The sequence below is a fragment of the Camelus bactrianus genome, chromosome 2 (assembly GCF_048773025.1).
Source record: "Camelus bactrianus isolate YW-2024 breed Bactrian camel chromosome 2, ASM4877302v1, whole genome shotgun sequence".
In the NCBI taxonomy this organism is placed as follows: Eukaryota; Metazoa; Chordata; class Mammalia; order Artiodactyla; family Camelidae; genus Camelus; species Camelus bactrianus.
The window spans coordinates 123,243,540-123,259,533 of NC_133540.1; the positions used below are offsets into that span (position 1 = coordinate 123,243,540).

Sequence of the window (15,994 nt, forward strand, 5' to 3'; positions counted from 1 at the left end):
CCCGTCAGCTATTACTGCTGATAAAAGATTTTTCTCATTGTAATGATTGGTGCTCTCAACACTTATGGAGCACCAAGGCAAGCACTTAGGTGGCCAACAAAATTGCTTAGAATCACTCTCATTGTCTCAGGAAAAACGTTTCACCTCTCTGGTTTTTAATCACCTGATCTATAAAATATTCATGAAGATTACTATCTCATTCTCTTACTATAAGAACAAAAACAAGCAAGAATCTGTATATAAATACACAGAACATAGCCTGCCATCAGATATAACAGCTTTTATGGGTAATATTTTTTATCATCATCATTCTCACCATTGTCATCATCATAACTTTTAATTTTTTCCTTGAACCAGATTTGGTTGATGAAACTTGCTAATCCAAGATAATTACTGAAATATCTAACAAAATCTTGCCTCTGCCAGTGAACAGCGATGTGACATTGGGCATGTTATTTACCTACTGATTACTGTATCTCGGTTTCCCTGTCTTCAAAATAAGGAATGAAATATCATTTACCTCATAGCATTGACAGACGGGTTAAATGAGATATAGGTTTCCCCTGTTATTTGAAAGTCGAACATTCCTATGAATACTTTTGGAAGTTGAAATGGCATAAAAGGAAGAAGCGATTACCTTAGAGCACATCTTACTAATGGATGCATGAAATAAATTGAGGTAAAACACAGATGCTCACAGCTTGAAGCTATGGCAGCTTGATGCTGAGATGCAGACTATAGTTCCCAGGGAAGGAGCATGGTGGTGCCCCTCTCACTGGGGGTGCACTCTGCCTCTGTAAGGGCTTGCTGCAAAACAAATGCTGAATGCTGTTTCTGGTTTTCATCTCTTTTCATAGAAGTGAAAATGTTCTTCACATTTATTTGATTAGTGAAAACAGGTACTAATGTAGGTCTCTCATAAAAGTGCAGTGGCATAGAGGACTTTCTGAAAAGTGGAGGATACCTGTGAAACTTATTATTGACCAAAATTTCCAACATATGGTAAGTGTTCAGGAAAAGTATTTTATTATTACAAATATTAATATGAAATGTATTCTTTTCTTCCTTTGTTTATTCTTTTTTGAAAAATAGTAAAAAAAAGTGGTTATTAATATTAATTTATTAATTTGATTAAATGATTTATTAGCAGCATGAATTGTTGAAACTCCATAAGGAAGGGGCATGGAATTAATAGTAGTAGTCGTTATTAAGTGAGCTCATGAAATCAGTGATTATAATCTGAAGATTGGAGATGTCTGGTTAGGTTGAGTTGTCCTTTTATCACTGATGTAGAATTTCTCACCCAAGTAATGAGCCTATTTGACCAAGAAGAGTATCCCTTTCCTAAGACGACGCACTGAAGGTAACTAAATGAGAGACCCAGAAAAGTCAGTGGGGGTGGGAGGAACTCTGAAGACTCTGGAAAACAATAACTGAAAAAAAGTGACAGTTCATGTTGGATGGAGGAGAAGGTAATACTGTCTGTACAGTGAAGAAGTAGAAAATATTTCTGGGAAGTGAAGATCCACTGATGCTATTAGGCAGCTGTGTGGAGCCTAGGAGACTATGAAGTGTCAAGACCATCAACACGAATAAATTGGAGGTCAGAGATCATGCTGCTCATCAGTCAGTGTCACCGGTGATGAATGTTTCCAGGGGAAAGGTCAGGTGATGAGAGGTGACTGGACTATTCCAGGGAACAGTGCTCTTCTGTTAAACAGGAGGCTCTTGGACTACTGACATGTGATCATTAAACCTGTCACATCAGTGAGCAAAGGCCAAAATCAAATCAGAGTGAAGACTCCAAGAATTTTAATAAACTGAAAAAAAAATGGATCAAAATTAAATGTCTTTTTACCAAACTATTATTTTTTAGATTATTTATATAAAAATGTCAATTGTTACTTTATAACACACTCCTTTAAAAAACAGGTACTTGACACCTAAACAATTGAAAAATAAGCCACTTTTTTGTTTCCTTTTGTAATTGTTTGGATATCTCCATTAAAAGTAAGCTTATACAGCCATAACCAGTCAATCTCAGGTCAGGAGCTCTGTTGACCAAAGACAATACCATGAAGTAAGCAAGGCTCATTTTTGAATGGGTGCATAGTATTTGTGTGAATGGGACTGACAATTTATAGCATCAGAGTGGATGTCTTAATTCACTTTTAGACCAAGTGCAAAAATACGTATCAGATGGGGGATGATGAAGAGCAGAATGAACTGGAATCACACAGACCCAGTTCGAAGAATTGCGTGACTACATGTGTGACTCAGAGCATTTTATTTAAATTTTTCTGAGGCATAGTTTCTAAACCTGAAAAATGAGCTCAATAAGTCCTATTTCAGATTTGATGCTATAATTAAGTAAAATAATGTGTATAAAGTATCTAGTAAAGTGAGAGACATCTTCTAAGTTATCAATGAATGACTGTGTGTTTGTGTGTGTACATGTGTGTATGTCACAAATTTGGCCTTATCTCATTTTAAATCTTAATGTTGACTTGATACATGAAATTCAGTCTTTCAACATATAAATATTGGGTCTCAAATACTGTTTTGGTGCCAGAGACATAGCAGAGACCCCAAAATAACCAAAGTCTCAACCTCAGAGAACTTATATTCTAGTGAGAGGAAGGTAGATGGTAGACAGGTACTGACATGGTGTGTGTGACCAAGAAAGATAAAATGCTTAGGAATATATTCAACCAAAGATGAAAACTATCAGATATTAAAGAAAGAAATTTAAGAAGACACAAATAAATGAAAAGATATCCTACGTACATGGATCAGAAGAATTAGCATGGTTAAAATGTCCATAATACCCAAAACCATACATAGATTCAGTGCAGTCCCTATCAAAATTGCAGTGTAATTTTTCAAATAGGGAAAAAATCTAAAATTCATGTGGAACCACAAAAGACCCAAATAGCCAAAGCCATCCTGAGAAAGAAGAATGAAGCTCAAGGTAGCACACACTCTGACTTTAAACTATATTATAAAGCTACAGTAATCAAAACAGTATGACACTGGCATATAAACAGACACATTGACAGAACATAATTGAAAACCTAGAAATAAACCCATTCATGCATGGTATACAAATATTTAAACAGAGAGGCAAGATGACTCAATGGGGAAAGGATAGTTTCTAAAAAAATGATTTTGGGAAAACTGATTATTCACATGCAAAAGAATGAAATTGGGCCCTATCTTCCACCAATCACAAAAGTTAAGTCAACATAGACTGAGGACTTAAACATGAGACCTGAAATCATAAAACTCTTATAAGAAAACATAAGAATAAGCTCCTTGACAGTGGTCTTGGCAATAACTTGTATGTGACATCAAAAGCACAACCCACAAAAGCTAAAATAAACTAATAAGCACAGCAAAAGAAGCAACTAACAAATGCAAAACACCTAGAAAATATTTGAAAATCATATATCTGAAAAAAATTAATGTCCCAGTTATATAAGAAACTCATATAACTCAAAAATTAATCAAATAGTTGGATTTTTAAAAGGGTAAACTACCTGAAAACACATTTTTTCCAAAGAAGTCAAACAAATGGCCAAAAAGCATATGAAAGGGTGTCGACATCACTAATCTCGGGAAAATGCAAATTAAAACCACTATGAAATATCACCTCACATTTGTTAGGAAAGAGAAGTTACACTAAATATTGGCAAGGTTGTGGAGAAAAGGGAACATTGGAGCGCTATGTTGGGGAATGTAAATTGGTACAGTCACTATGGAAAACAGTATGGAGTTTCCTCAAAAATTTAAAAATAGAAATATAATATGATTCAGCAATCTCATTTCTGGATGTTTATCCCAGGGAAATGAAACAAGTTATTGAAAAGCTATCTGCTCCCCATGTGCATTGCAGCAGTATTTGTAATCAGCAAGACATGGAAATAACCTAAATGTCCACCAACAGTGAATGGATACAGAAAATGTGATATATATACTAATACTATTCAGCCATCCATGAAAAGTAAGGAAATTCTGATATTCACAACATGAGTGAAACTTGAGGGTCTTATCTAACTTGTGTGTAGTCTCTAAAAACGCCTAATTAATTGATCTATGACAAGGAGGCAACAACATACAATGGAGAAAAGACAGTCTTTTCAATAAGTGGTGCTGAGGAAACTGGACAGCTACCTGCAAAAGGGTTTATTCCATTTCTGATGGCGAACAATGCCCTGGAAACCAACTGTGCTTCTCAAATCACTGTTATAATTAGAAAATCTTCCAGGTTCAAATCCAACTCTGTGAATTAGTTTTCAATAGTCTCATGAGACTCAGAGATGTTAAAATACCTGCCCGAATAACTAAGTAATTTGGCAAAAGCCAAAATGATTACACACACCCACACACAGATTGTCTTTTCTGATGCCTTCCTACTAACATGCCCTACGTGTTTTAAGCAAAATCTGAGGAATGCAACATGAATACTGTCCAATGGCATTAGTATCATTCTCCATTTTGTATTTCCCTGTCATTTTTGCAGCTGATGGGGTGTTGTGTATTCTAATGACATTCCCAGATTTCAGTAACCACAAGTATCTACAGATCACCTTCTTTTCCTAAACGTGGCCTCTGTGCTGTTAAATCTGGTGCCCTCCTCCTTGAGCCCCAGCTGTTCGGAACCTGCTGTGAGACACTGTGTGAGACTGGGTGCTGGACAGCTGCAAACTCAGTTCAAAAAGAAAAGACTAGCACATGTTTCTGCTCCTGAGCTCTTTGTTTTGTTCATGTGTTGTAATGGCCACAGAGAATAAGAATCTCTCTTTCCAAAATATTTGAATGTCTTACTTTTACCTCATTGTGGGGGGCCCTACACTTACAGAGTGTGGAGCAGCATTCAGTTTACAGAGTCAGAAATGTTTTTGTTTAACCTAAAATAAGTTAATTGAATTAATTTTATGTAAGTTTTAAAGCCATGATAATATTATTCATAGATTTGAGTCCAGCTCTTCTGTTTTTTTCCAGGCCACCATTAACTTGCCTTTTGCTGTACAGTATTTTACTGTGAGTCCTGTAAGTCTCAGAGATCTTGAAATGTTCAAGGGCTGAAAACAGCAAATGAGAACTTGGGGGGCATTATATCGGCCAAGTCATTATTTTACTTGGAAAGTTTAACTTAGTCAAACCAAATAGTAATATAAGATGAAATCCGTGGGTATTCAACAGCCAATAAATCTGTTTATTTTAAATGCCTTTTAGTTCCTCTAATAACACTCCTGGAATGTCACTTACAGTATATTTACCTTTTTAATTGCAGTATTTTCAGTTTTGAATGTCCTGAAGATATTATAACTAATTAGTCCTTTGAGCATATTGATTAAATTCATAGTTTTAGAGAAAGATAAAAACATTAGTGAAAAGTTATTCTGGAATACTGCACAAAGAAAATAAAAATTAAAAAAAATTAAAAATAACCAAACTCTCAATGTACAATCTCATTGCCTATCAAATTTAATACATTCTAGGATAAATCATCCTGTTCTTAAAGCTGTGCCCACAGTTATTTTTCTCACTTTAGTTATTGTTTTTTTATTGTCCCAGCAATTTAACATGGTGAATATGTTAACATTATTAACTTATCCTAGTCTTGCCCAGTATACCTGAGCTATCTTTTGAAAGGATCTGGTTTGCAAAAGCTCATTCTGAGGCTTGTGTTTAAATTGTGAATTGCTATGGGTTAATTCAACAAGTACTTAATGTTAGTTAATTAATCTAACAATAATAATGCAGTGGGAGTTACATGCTAGACATGTTTGTTAGACTCTCTAGAGTCCGAAATGAAATGGCAGTCATCCTGAGCTCACTGACAGTGGAATGAGATAAGAATGCTGATGGTATTGTGGTAGTAAGACATAAATAAGGTTGTTATGCATAAAGCATAAGTCTGGGACTGTGATGCTTACAAAGAGGCTTTATTTATATATTTATTTGTTTGTTTATTACCTATAGGTAATTTACAATCCCATATGGTAAATTAAGTTTGCACTGTCTTCGAAGAAATTTGAATTTTTTTTCCTAGTAGAGCCTCTGTCCCCACCAGAGGGGAAGAAAGCCATTTTATCAGGACCTAGTTAATAAATGATGTGATTTTTTTGTTCTTTTGCCTTAGGCTATTAGTATGTTTGAAGGAATTCTGAAAGAATAGATGGTAAATGGTTTACAGGGGAAAATCATTAGTTTGTTAATTCTATCTTTTTCAGGAAAATGATTATCTTACTGCATTCTGGCATGGTTATCCATAGGATTAATTTAATCCTCTATTGGAGAGCTCTTTCTTGAAAGAGATTTGATAATTCTAGTATCAATCATCAGCAAATGATATGGGAGCTTTATTCATTTTCTATTGTTGTTGTAACAAATTGCCACAAAGTTTGTGGTCCAAAATCCAGAAATTTATTATCTTACAGTTCTAGAGGTATGGTGTTAGAAATGGGTCTTACTGGGCTAAAATCAAAATGTTCATTAGGGCTGCATTTCTTCTGAAGATTTTAAGGGGTCTGGTCCTTGCTTTTTCCAGCATCTAGGGATCGATGCCCTTCTTAGTTTGTGGCTATTTCCTCCAACTTCAAAGCCAGCAAAAAGCATTTTCAAATCTCTTTCTGACTCTAATTTCTTTTCCTGCCTCTCTCTTCTATTTTAAAGGACCCTCTTGTGATTATATTGAACCTATCTAGATAATACAGGATAATCTCTTTGTCTTTAAGTCAGCTGATTAGTAAGACTACATTTGCAGCACTAATTTCTCATTGTTACATAACCTAACATATTCAGAGGTTCTGGGGATTGGGATATGAACATCTTTTGGGTAATCCTAATTCTGCCTACCACAAAGGTTTGGCAAAGAACTTAAACACTCTGAAAATTATAAAGCATCCTTACTTTTCATGTAAAGACGTGAAAGCTCAGAGTCTGAGAAGCAGGTAGTGATGTGATTCCTCACTTTGCTTAATTATTCTTCTTTCAGTTTTTTTTTTTTTTCATCCAGTTGGGCCAGTAACTGAACTTGTGGATGCTACAGAGACTGTGAAAGACATGTTTCAATTATTTGTTGTTGTGAAACAATTCTGACACAGGAACTTAGCCATTTTATCTTTCCTTTCAGCTCTATGGGAAAAGAATTTAACATTTTTTGATTTATAATCATTTTACAATGTTGTGTCAAATTCCAGTGTAGAGCACAATTTTTCAGTTATACATGAACATATATATATTCATTGTCACATTTTTTTCTCTGTGAGCTACCATAAGATCTTATGTATATTTCCCTGTGCTATACAGTATAATCTTGTTTATCTATTCTACAATTTTGAAATCCCAGTCTATCCCTTCCCACCCTCCACCCCCTTGGCAACCACAAGTTTGTATTCTATGTCTATGAGTTTATTTCTGTTTTGTATTTATGCTTTGTTTGTTTTTGTTTTTGTTTTTTAGATTCCATGTATGAGTGATCTCATATGGTATTTTTCTTTCTCTTTCTGGTTTACTTCACTTAGAATGACATTCTCCAGGAGCATCCACGTTGCTGCAAATGGCATTATGTTGTCAGTTTTTATGGCTGAGTAGTATTCCATTGTATAAATATACCACATCTTCTTTATCCAGTCACCTGTTGATGGACATTTAGGCTGTTTCCATGTCTTGGCTATTGTAAATAATGCTTCTATGAACATTGGGGTGCAGGTGTCATCCTGAAGTAGGGTTCCTTCTGGATATAAGCCCAGAAGCAGGATTCCTGGGTCATATGGTAAGTCTATTCCTAGTCTTTTGAGGAATCTCCATACTGTTTTCCACAGTGGCTGTACCAAACTGCATTCCCACCAGCAGTGTAGAAGGCTTCTCTATGGGAAAAGAATTTAGATGGTTCATTTCTGATGCAACTGGTGAGAGTTATGGGTAGAAGATCCACTTCCAAATGGCATCTTCACTCATGCTGTTGCCTTGATTCACCTTGGCACCTCTTTCTACTATCCCTTCCTCTTCTTTTCTCTCCCTCTCTTCTTCATTCCTTCTTCCCCGCCATCCCTCTTTCTCCTTGTTTCCTCACTCTTTCTCTCCCTCTGGAGTTTCTCAAACTCCAGGTCTCTTCCAAATGCTTGAACATCTCAGAATATTGTTGCTTCTGGGTAGGGGTACATAAAATTGACTTCTTTGAGTCATGCCTATCTCAGTTTCAATGTTAAAACCTCAGAGAAGTCTTCCATGAGCATTTAATCTAGGATAAGTCAGCCACCATCAATTCTTTCACCCGCTATTAATTCTCTGCACAGCAGTTATCAATATCTTATTTTTATTTATTTATTTATTTGTTCCCCATAATTTCCATTTACTTATTCATTATTAGTTCAATAAACATTTATTGAGTATATGCAATATGTCAATGGCTATTAGAGAAGTTTAGCAAGCATTGGTAAGAAAATAAAGAAGCCATTAAGGTTCCTGATGGTGTGGAGTATCCCTACTATAATCTAGAATGTGTACTCCATAAGAAAAGGAATCCAGTCTACCTTACTCACCATTGTACATCCAGAGCCTAGAAACATTCATGGCATGTAATAGATGCTCAATATACATTTTTGACTGAACAAATGAGCAAAATTATAAGAGTGGGGCTACTATAAAATGAGACAGGAGGAATCTTAGGGTGGTATGAGGGATACAATAGAGGGAACTAATTATCATTTGAAGATCATTGGAGAGCTCCTTGCACAAGTGATAATGAAGCTGAGGATTAGAAGATGAGTTGAAGTCAGACAACAGCCACATCAGTGGAGGCAGAATTTTCACCAGAGCAATCTGCATCCCAGTTAGAAATTAGATCTGAGATTTAGAGAAAAGTGGAAAATAATGGGAAGGAATATGCAATTTTCTTTTTTAGGGGGATTGAAGCTAGGAGTTATCAATATATATATAGATATATATAGATGTGTGTGTATATATGTGTGTGTGTGTGTGTATATATATATATATATATGTAAATTTTGTATTAATTTTGAACTCCTAGCTATTGAAACCATAACTTATAATTATATACATAGAAAGATGGTTTTCATAACCACCACAGTACATTGACTTTTCAGTGAGTGCTTTTTAAATTGATGCTCCCAAATGTTGAACCTGTTTTTGAATTAAGTTGAATATTTATTTTAAATGCATACCTAGTAATTCTCTTTTAATCATAGCTTCAAGATGTAATGAAATTTTACTTAGGATCTTCAACAGCTCTTTAATATTATTACCTGGAGGCGGGTATGTGTTTCAAACCCCTCTTTGCCTCCAAGCTTCTTTTATCAATTACTGTCTATTCATAGGGCTCTTTATTTGATTCTCATAAGTCCTGTATGAGCTCGCTGATTCTAAGACTCCAATTTCCTCCCTGTCCTTGGGATGTCTCCTGTTTTGAGGATGTGACAATCACTCCTACTCTACTCTTTCAGGGTGATAGGGGAAAATGCTATTTCAAGATTTATCTACATTTGGTTTTGCCTCATACAACATCTCAATGCAATAACATTTAGTTTCAGAAATAAGTTCATCTATAAATTATGAAGCCACCAGGAAATATATAACATTCATAACTTTGGTTAAAAAAAACTGAGATATGTTCATGAGAATGTTGGTACTTGGTAGTACAACAAACAAATCAAAAATTAAGGCCAGAAGTTTGAATAAAATAAAAACCATATGTTATTGAGTATGATCTCATCAGACCTGCATTCCTTGTACTCCATGAGGTGGAAGTCACTAAGCCTGTCCTCCTGGTTTCCCCTGATGTTTCCTTTCATAACAAGGATCTTGTATTAAGGGACCACTGGATTCTCACTGACCCCTTATTCTCATACAGGATGACTGATCAGGTGAGTTAGGGAGAAGAAACTAGGTAGACATACAAGCTCAACCTACTACCCATTCAGCTTTAGTCCAGCCTCCAACACATTTGTATTCTGGTCCATTTTTGTACCCAATGGTTAAGTTTATCAGAAAAGGTTCATTCCATATTGGGGAAGGGGTGCACTCTGTGACAAAGTAAGCATCTGACCCTGTGGAGCAACCTTTAGTTATCACACAGCAAGCCATGCTCTCCAGCAGCTCCATCAATTATATAATTTATGTGTTTTATCTCCATGAGACAAACTCCTTTATGTATCTCTTAACTGGTTCAGAAGTTGAATGGGAGATATGAACTGCATTTGTTGACACTCTTCAAATATGAATATTGTAGGAGTGATGTAGGAAGCATGGTGGGGGGCAAATGGTGCACAAGTTCCACAGAAATGGGCTCCTTGTTCTTTTTTGCTATTAAAAGATTTTGTGTTCTTAGGTAAATCATTTAGTCTCCCTGAGATTCTGTTTTTCAGTCATTAAGCTGAGAGGAACAGGCTAGATTAATGTTTTTTAAACCCTAAAGTGCCCACACTCCCAAAAGATGTAGAGGAGGGACAAGTGAAGCTACTTTGGAGTTCCCACATTTGCTCTAACAGGGGCAGATCTACTTTTAGCAAATGCTGAGCTTCTCAATAAGACTTCACAACTAAATATTTGAAAATAATTCCACTAGATGATTTCTTTAATGTCTCCCAGTCTCTGGCATAGTACAGCTACATGTAAAATGCACAGGCAGTGACTTGGAACATGAGGAAATATGCAGGCTTGGACACAAAGAACAACCTAAGTTTGGATCTTGACTCTAACATACACAATGACATTGAACAAGATGCACAACCGAGTTGTTGGATGGTTGGATGGATGGATGGAGAGAGAGGGAGAGAGAGTGAGAGATGACATTGTTGTTTACTTTAAATGGTCTTGCATGTGGGGAATTCACAAAACCAGGGAGAGTATTTAGTAACTGCTAAATCATTCCTGCTCTCTCCCTTTCCATTTTTCAAAGGGAAAGCCTGTTCAATAATAACATCAAATATTTATACAATGCTTTAAACCATTTTTACACATGCCTTGTCTCATTTGATTCACATGATTCTCTAGAATAAGTCTACATTAATTTCCTCCTTTTTGAAGTGAGTAACCTAGCTCAGTGGTCTGTTCAAGGTCATGTAGCTAATAAATGGCAGGCTTGGGGTTTGAACCTAGGCATTCCAAGGCTGAATCTGTCCTACTGCCTCTGGACTAATAAGCCAGTTCTGAATGAGTCATACATATTCAGTTTCACCTATCCTCATCTCTTTTTCTGGTTCAAGTCACCCATGTGACTCCTGTAAAATGAAATTGGCAATTGTTTATGGCGTTGGCAGTGGGTTGTGATGTCAGCTCATCTACTGAGGCAGCCATTGTGAACTAGCATGTGCGGTGACCCCTCCGTGTGAAGTCTAGCACCTATGTCATACTTGTCATCGCTCAGCATTAATATCTGCCCTGATGCTCCGTAAATACACTTTCCAAGTATTTACCTCAAGGTATTTGCTCTTAAAGGGAGGTGACTTCCAAGTTTGAATAAAAAAAATGCAGACTGATAAGCACGCCTTTCACTGTGTAAACACAACACTTAATTTTACTCCGGGTGAAATATTACTAAAAGCAATTAACTTTTCAAAGAAGAGTTCTGGATAGCCACACTGTTATTAACCCTTAAAGAATGCTGTGTAGAGACAATTTTTGCTGACTTGGTTACCATAAGCCAAATTCCACAAAGAATATAACCCAATTCTGCCATTTTTCTAATTTCTGCCCCTATAACAGTAAATATTTAGTAGGTAAAAAAATAAATAAATAAAACAAGCAATGGAGCTTTGCCTTATCTAATGACATTTTTATTGCATGTCTGCTATGAATATAGTTCCTATAGTTTCTTCCAACTTACCCTAAATTCCAGCTAATTTCCCTTACCCTTCTGGCTCTTACTTCTCCACTTTATCAAGCCACTCATTAAAAAAACAACTAATAAACAGATAAACAGCAGTAAAAACGATAACAACAACAAATTCAGCAACACATACCCACAGGGCTAGCAGGGAAATGAATGAGGATTTTACATAACCGATTACCTTTTAAACGTGTGCTATTCATTGATGCTTCACTTCATTTCACACCCCACATCTAGTCTTCAATCAAGTACTGCCATCTTAACCTTAAAAAGAAATCCAGAATCTGATCCAGTCTCATCACCTCCTATTCACTGGCCACACTGGCCATCTTTGATTATGATTATTTCAATGCCTCCTAATTGACATTTTGCATTTGTCTTTGTCAACAGAGTCTCATCCTAGCACAACAACAGAGGTGATCTTCTTATAATATAAACCAGATATTGTCTTTCTTCTGTTCTGAACCCTGAAATGACTGCGTATCTCACTCAATCTAATACCCCAAATTCTTGCCATGGGCTATGAGGCCTTATAAATGTTGGCTTCTTGTTAGTTTTTTCTCCCTACATTTCTTCTGCTCCAGACACACCGATTTCCTTCTCATTCCACACACACACCAGGCCTAGGCCCCTAACACCTGGGGCCTTTGTACTACAATTGCCTGTACTTGGAAAGCCCTTCCCTGAGATCTCAGTGTGGCCCTATCCCCATAGGTCTTTAATCAAATGTTACCATTCCAATGAGGATATCTCTGACCACTCAAAACTTGCTCGTTGGCAGCCTTTATCCCCCAATTGTACTTTATTTTTATTCTGAGTCCTTGCTACAACTAACATACTACATTATCTGCTCATTGTGTGTATGATCTTCCTCTTCATCTAGAAAATTAGCTCCACAAAGTTAAGACTGTGGCTTGTATGATTCAGTGCTGTATCCTCAACCCTAAACCAGTGCCTGGTGCTTACAGGGTATCCATTAGGTATTTATTGAATGAATGGCTCTCTCTCATATTCACTCTGCAGATGAAACCCTGTTCAGTACAAAGAATCTGCATCTCTGCACTGCATCACTGTCAAGATGTAGTTTGGTCCCATGATTTCTAGCAACGTTAGTTGTGTAAGTTTGCACAAGCCAATCAGCTTGACTCCCTTTTTATGAACAATGAAAAAATTCATAGGGAAGTCACTGGTAACTATGAAATTTAAATGAGAAAATGTGTATGAAAATAAGGCTTTAAAAATTAGATGTACTTAATTTGCTATTATTGTATAAAATTTTGCTATTCACGATAATGTTATGACACAGTGGTGTGAATGGTGCCACAAGGCACATCCTGGAGGAAGCTGTGTAATCATAACCCAGAGGGTGCATCAGCTCCACTGGTCAGAAAAGAGGATTGCAAAGTGGAAAATAAGTTCAGTGTTGGCTATTGTGAGAAGTTGCACGGAAAGTTTTGATCTTGGGTCAGGTTATTTTTTGCTTATATTTCTCATTGTAAAAACTTGTTTCTTTCCTTTCACCATTTCTCATTTCCACCTCCTGCAGCACTCAATAACTATTTACTTTTTAGGTTTTCAGCCAAAATTTACTTCCTCCACAACGTCCTCCCTATGTTCCACACAGATTATATTGGATTTATTTTTTATGTGCTTCTAGAGGACATCAAACTTTATCATCCTAATATTCTATAAGTGCAAAAAATCATTCAATGTATGTCTTCACCACTGAGAGCACCATAAGGATATGACATAAATCATGTTCTGTTCCCACTATATTTCTAGTACCTAACATAATATCTGTTATGTATTACATATTTGATAAATTTCTTGAATTAACAACAATGCAATTTTTAAAAGTATGTTGGTTATATGTATCAACTTTGAATTCTTGTAATACAATTCACCTCTCTATAAAGTTATTATTATTTTTACCTTTCTTTAAGTTTTTTGTATACATGGCTTATCTATTAGATTTTTATTATCTATATGCCTCATCAACTTTATGTTAGCCATGATATATTTAGTAAGTATCTCCTACAATAATATTTTGGGACACATTATGTGCTACATGCTATTTTAAATTGCTTAATTTTACATATTCTTGTTTTTATGTTGCATATAGTGACTCATTTTATAGGCCTGACCCAATCTATGTGTAGATTCTCTAATATTCCTCTCCATTTTACACAAAAGGAATCTAAGATACAGGAAATTCAAATATCTTGCCTCAGGCCAGAACCTTAATTCAAATGGTGAATTTCCAGAACTTATATTCTACCAGGAACAGAGAGAGATGAGATAAAAAAATTCCCCAGACACAGAAATTAAGTATTTAGTAGCATGGAAATATAATTTAATTGGTAATTTTTATATAATTGTTATTGACAATTGGACTGCCCGCAGCATATAATAAAGAGTCTTGGCACTCAGTAGATTCTCAAAAAAAAAAAAGTTGGTTTAATGAAGAATGCTTTGGTTTTAGCACATAGATTATTTGGACTATTCATACCCTCCCCCTAAAAACATAAAACCTTGTAGATATTTGATGAGTTTTTAAACTTTTTGACTAAAATCATATATATATGATTTCTGAAAAAGCAACATACATCACTCCTATCACTTTGGAGCAAAATTACATAGTTTGTGAGTTGCATTAAAGAAAAAAGTGCTATATTCCTTTTTGAGAAGCCACCAGAAGAGGAAAAGTATAATATTTGTCTTCAGTTGTAAAAAGGTTTAGTATCCGTACTGAGTGCTCCGCCAGCTGTTGGTATTCCTAGTATTTCTATCTTTGCCTTTCTTGTTTGACAGCCACAGGGAAGAGAATGGAAGTCTGTAATGACTTTGTCTGCAAGAGAGCTGCACTACTCTTTCCTGCTGATATTACACCCAGGGGAGGAACTTCCTGGCTGTGAATTGGGTTCTTTAGTTTTATTGTCCAAAGGATGCCAACATGTTTATCCATAGAGCAGGTAAAAATGCGAGGTACAAAGAAGATGGTGATGGTTTATTAATTTTGCTTCCCTTAGAAGGTAAAAAGATGGTGCAGTAGCTTCTCCAGAAGAAAGCACCTGTGAAAGAAATCAAAATCAATCTAAAAAACAATTTATAGACATCCAGAAAAAAAAGTGGAATTGTCTTTAGCCCAAGATCAAGATTCAAAAGAAATAGCTCAAAGGTGTTTTGTCCTCTCAATACATTCATTGTAGCTGATGAAAGGTAAAAGGTATTTGATGGGGACAAGTGACCTGTGCCTGAATGTGACTTGTCTCTTGGTCTTGCTGTGTCAACATAGGTCACATTTCTTCAGAAAATGCAGAAACAACTCACCAAAGAAATGGTAATCAGTCAAGACAGCAAAGTAATTGAGCTAATGATAAGGTGGAAGAATTTAGAGCTTACTTCACTGAGAAAATGTCCATTTTTCAGAAAGACGGGGAAAAAATCAGAAGGAACAAAATACAGAAAGGCTAATGGCATTAGTGACGAAGATGAAAAAGAAGGAGGATGAAGAAGAAATGGAAGAGAAACTGGGAACGCAAAAGGATCTCAACCTCAAACAGTCCCTAACACTGATGAGGGACAGAAGATCAAGGACATTTCTATGCAGTTCTTGTACAGAAGTGATGAGGAGGAGGAAGAAAGACTTTATGTTGATTTCTTTAAGGTAAAGTGGCACAACGTGCTTAGGTTGGACCTTACAGAGAATAAAGCATCACAGAGGAAAGAACCTTCTAAATCCAGTGTCAAGAAAAGAGTGACCAAGATCACAAGAAAAAAAATAAAAGCACTGAAGAGAAATATATGTGATCTATACACATATACTTTTATATATAAAATGTCTTGAAGAAATCTATACATACCTACATGGATATATTTAGTATTTCTATTGCATTTGTATAATATTTTTAAGTCACAAACATTTATTATTTATTTAAATTTACATTTGCTTACATTACTTTCCTAGGGAACTTTATCTGTGTGAATGCCTTGGTTCACAATAGCTTCTTAACTTCAGTGTAGTTACTGTATGTAATGTCTACAAATGTCTCAAGGGAGTTGTTAAATTTCTATAATCAAAAACGTAAATGCAGAATGAAGAGTATGCATTTCATAGAAATATGGAGCTGGAAAGAA

At 35.7% G+C, this 15,994-nt stretch overlaps 1 pseudogene; it reads left to right on the forward strand.

Moving 5' to 3' along the window:
* Positions 1 to 14,439: 14,439 nt before the first annotated feature.
* LOC123619166 (putative ATP-dependent RNA helicase DDX10 pseudogene) lies at positions 14,440 to 15,704 on the forward strand (annotated as a pseudogene).
* The last annotated feature ends 290 nt before the right edge of the window (positions 15,705 to 15,994 follow it).